The sequence below is a fragment of the Gambusia affinis genome, linkage group LG03 (genome assembly GCF_019740435.1).
Source record: "Gambusia affinis linkage group LG03, SWU_Gaff_1.0, whole genome shotgun sequence".
In the NCBI taxonomy this organism is placed as follows: Eukaryota; Metazoa; Chordata; class Actinopteri; order Cyprinodontiformes; family Poeciliidae; genus Gambusia; species Gambusia affinis.
In genome coordinates this window covers 1472732-1477491 of record NC_057870.1, presented here as the reverse complement: position 1 = coordinate 1477491, position 4760 = coordinate 1472732, and the positions used below count along the sequence as shown (strand labels likewise).

General features: G+C 36.6%; 1 long non-coding RNA gene across 1 annotated transcript; it reads left to right on the top strand.

Annotated features, from left to right (window-relative positions):
- The first annotated feature begins 3451 nt into the window (after positions 1-3451).
- LOC122827041 lies at positions 3452-4514 on the top strand. Its single transcript, XR_006369925.1, has 3 exons — positions 3452-3603; positions 3675-3874; positions 3950-4514. It is a non-coding gene; the product is annotated as an uncharacterized LOC122827041 (long non-coding RNA).
- Positions 4515-4760: the final 246 nt, after the last annotated feature.

The following is a 4760-nucleotide window of genomic DNA, read 5'->3' as shown; positions in this document are numbered from 1 at the left end:
AAAATGTCACTTATTAAAACTCCTGAAGTTGGACTTTTATGTTTTGGCCTGTCAACCATGAAACATTTTTTAATGGCAGAATGTTTTGTAAATAAGATATTTTAGTTTTCAAAGGAATCTATTATGCAATTATTGCTGTCATATGGTGGGGATCTAATGAAAGAGTCCATCAGCATTGGAGATTTTTTTAATCTGTAACTCATACAGCAGTTGAAATAATGGTATCACCTCTTACTCAATACTTTGTCAATCAAGTCAAGTAGTTTTGTTTTTGGAGTTTTTCAGCAACTGCATTGCATTGCCCCATACAGGCCTCTCACAACATTTTGGGTCCCTTTTTGTACAGAGGTAAATGTTTCCAAACCACTCCTGTTTAAAAAAATCTCAAAAGGATCAACACAAAGATCATTTTTGAAAAACCTTTATTTCCATGTGGACAAATAAAATAAAATAAAATAAAACAAAATAAAATAAAATAAATGCATATGTGCCTAACTATCACGCAGGTGCAGAGGTGGAGGGGCGGAGGAAGCTTGAGCCTCTGCCTCTTATTATTGTACTCTTTTAAAAAAAAAAAAATCCAATTTTTATTTTTTTTAATCTGTGTGTCAGGAGTCCTGCTTGTGCCCCTCGACAATAATATTTACCTAAATATAATACTTTTGCAAAATAAAATAGTCTGCTACTTTCGAGCTAATAATAACTGAGGATTCTCAGTTTCTCTGCCTCGATCTTAAGACACCGGGTCCATGGTGAGGCGGAGGGGGGCGGATTTGCGCCCTCTAACTATCAAATCATGGGCAAGAATATGTTTCCAACAAACACTTGTTTGTGAATAAAAACGTCATGTTGAAGTTAGAAAATCCGTTTATATTAATGTTTATGCAATTGTCCTCGCAATAGCAGGAACAATCCTCCTCGTCCCTAAACACGGGTTCCGCCTGCTCGATGTTCGCTTTCTGCTTCACTTTAACCTAAGGTTACTACCAGGCGGTTCGAACCGCTGCTGACGGGATCTAAACTGGAGCTGAGCGGCTGTGAATACTGCAGAACCTCAGCTGCTAAAGAAACATTCGGCTCATAGCATTTTTAGTTCGCAAAATATCATATAAACATCAGCGAAAATACTGTAGCAATTATTTGGATCGTAGCATAAAGCCAAACATGCCACAATTAAATAAATCAAAATGTCCCAAAAGCATCAGCGGACTGACATAGGGGCTACCGAGGGATTCCAGGTAGAATCAAGCGTAGCGGCTGGCTCTTCAGGCAGGGACGGCCCAAGGTAATATGGGGCCTTACACAGAATCAAGACTTAGCCCCCTCCTTCTCTTCTACCAAGAATGTCACCATCATTAACACTGTTTAAATATAAATTTAGTGAGGTCTGTGATAGGGCCAGGTTAACTGGCTGAGTTTAAAATCAATCACTAATTATTGGTTATTATTTGTTATGATGCATTTGTGAACAAACCCAGCTCAAACACAAAGATTACACCATATTGTAGCCATAGTAACACAACAATCCAACTACAAAGATGATTCTTTGCACTTTTACAAAGTAAACTTCTTAATTAAATCCTAAATGTACTATTTTTTTATGCATTAAATAAAATTTAATAGCATAATCTACGGTGGCCGACAGGTGCAAATGCGCAGCAAAAGAGAAAACATGCAAACAAAAAAAAAAAAGACACCCCGACAGGTGCAAATGCGCAGCAAAAGAGAAAACATGCAAACAAAAAAAAAGACACCCCCGAATGAAATGCAGCAAACAAAAAGAGAGACGCAAACAAAAAAGAAGACGCCCCCGAATGAAATGCAGCAAACAAAAAGTGTTGAAAACGGAAGTGCTCCAGACCACTAGGGGGAGTCAAAGAAAATAGTATTCATTTCTATGGGACCAGATGCAAGATTCAGAGAAAGAAAAATGAAAGAAAGTAAAGGTACGTATTACTATATTTCTTTTCAGATACACCGTCTTTTATAATATTATAAATATTATTATAAATATTATAATAATATAATATGTCTTCTTTAATAATGTAATATCTCTTCTTTTATAACATTATAAATATTATTATAAATATTATAATAATATAATATGTCTTCTTTTATAATATTACAAATATTATAAAAGAAGACATATTATATTATTATAGAAGACATATTATATTATAATATTTATAATAATATCATAAATATTATAAAAGAAGAGATATTATATTATTAAAGAAGACATATTATATTATAATATTTATAATAATATCATAAATATTATAAAAAAAGAGATATTATATTATTAAATATATGGTGGATTTATTTATTTTTTTTGCTCAGTTGTAATGTAATTATAGCTAATTACATTCTCATTAATGTGCAGGTGGTGGCTTTAGGTGGCGCTGTGAAATTGCAAAATTTGTTACACAAAAGCTGCTGATCGGAGCTTCACAATAGTGCAGTTGGTAACACTGTTGCCTTGCACTGAAAAAAATACCTCTTTGGATGAACATAAAAAAATCATGGAAAGGTTTTCCACCTGATTACATTGCTTTATTTCAGCACCATGTAATTATGTTACTCCTATTTAAAGCAAATGTGTTAGGTCAACTTAATTTATTAAGGTTATTCCAATGTAAAGCAATTGTGTTGGCTCAACTTATGTTATTATGGTTATTCTATGGTTGATTCTAAATCAAACATGTTGGCTCAACTTAATATATTATGGTTATTCTAATTTAAATAATATGAGTTGGCTCAACTTTATTACGGTTATTCTATAACGTTTTGGCTGAAATTAATTTATTACGGTTATTCCAAATTAAAGCAAATGTGTTGGCTCAATATAATAAGGTTGATTCAACTCATTTACTACAGTTGGACCGAATGTACTGTAATTTAAAAGAGCCAGCCCAACTAATTTGCAATGCTTTGGACCAAATAATTTACTTGACTAAGATTAAGGGCAATTTAATTGAAATCAACTTTTTTTTCCTCCGAAGAGGTTATGTGGTTCGTATTTTTTTGAGACAGTAGGCAGACAGGGTGAGGACATGCGGCAAAGGTTGCGAGGACCGGAGTTGAACCAGCAACGTCTGCATCGAGGACTAAGGCCTCCAAACGTGCGCTAAACCCCTGTGCCACCACAGCACGCTGGAGAAACCAACTTATGTTACAGTGATACCTTCACACTACTTATTAACTTGATCCAACTCATGAAAATTAAGTTAGCTCAACAAACATGCTTCATGCTGAAAGAAAGCTATTTAATCATGTGGAAATCCTTTCCATGATTTAATTGTTAATTCAAAGACTGTTCTTAAAGAGTCTTTTTTTTTTTTAAAGAACTTTTTTTACAGTTCTTAAATGCTGAAAGAAAGAACTGCACTCTTACAGTGCAGTTCTTAAATGCTGAAAGAAATTTAAGAACTGTTACAGTGCAGTTGTTAGGATTCAAGTTGGTGTGAGTGCTCCTCTGGCAGACGATCTTCGTGGGAGCGTTTCCGGCAGGCTGGCTCACCTGCAGCGGATTCCCGCAATCAGCTGCAGGATTCTTAAGAAGCAGTGGAGCAGCTATTCATCGCTCGATGGTCCCACTTGTTGGTCAGAGTCAACTCCAAGTTCTTGTCATTTCTATGAGCGTTCAAGTTAATCTTGTTTCTGTCCTCTCGCAGATCTTGATCAGTTGTCTGGATCAAGCCAGGAACCACGCCTATCACAGCGCGCAGCAGCGACTGCTCTTTTGTCACCAGGACTCCACCGCCTGCCGATCGTGCCCCTGTCACTCTCGCAGAACCCCTGTGCCTCTTGGATCCTAACCCCTGTGCCTCTTGGATCCTTTCCCCTTACTCAGCAACCATGCATCAGTCGAACTGTAAGCAATACTCTCCATTTCCCTGTCAAGATTCCCTCAACCCGGTTCTCACTAACCTGTCCCCTCTCCAAGCAGAACCTGAGCCACCCAACCGCTGCCGATTCGGGAGAGTCAACCTGGAGCAAATTTCATTCAGCATTTATTGTTAATAAATAATTTGAATCAAGACTTTCCGGCCTTTGTGGTAGAACCTGCATGTGGGTAAAAAAACCTCAAATCCAGCATGACAGCAGTTCTTAAATGCCAATAGTACCCTGCAGAGAAAAACAAATATCTATAGTTTAATGTGTAACTGAAACCACTTTGAAGTATTCCCAGGCGCAAAACAGTCATGTTGCACAATCGCTTGTGATCCCCTGAACTCTCTAGACCCTCTTCGGAGGGAAATGAATCTGACTAAAATGAATCACGTTATCTCAACTTGAATACGTTATTCAAGTTGAGACAAAAACGATTGTCTCGCGTGAACTCACGTGATATCCTGTGATCTCACTCAGCTTCAGCACCAGATCAGTCTGACTAATGAATTGTTATCTCAACATGATTAAATTTCATAAACGTGAAGTTGTTGAATTTCTTCTTTATCCAACATGATTGTATCACGTTTTTGTTTGAAACATGAAATTTAGTTAAAAGTACATAATATTCTTTTGTTAATCTGATAACCCCTTAAATTCATTTTTTACAGTGTGCAGCAAGGAGGTCCAGGGTTGGAGGGATGGAGTTTGTATGTTCTCACTGTGCATGTGTTGGTATTCTCCGGGTACTCTGGGAGTGTATGGCCATATCTTCATGTGCCTCACTATGTTTTTTTTTCACAAGTTTGTGCTCAACACAAATGTCTATCTTTTACAGTCCTTTGACAATCTTGACTAAATTGCACACT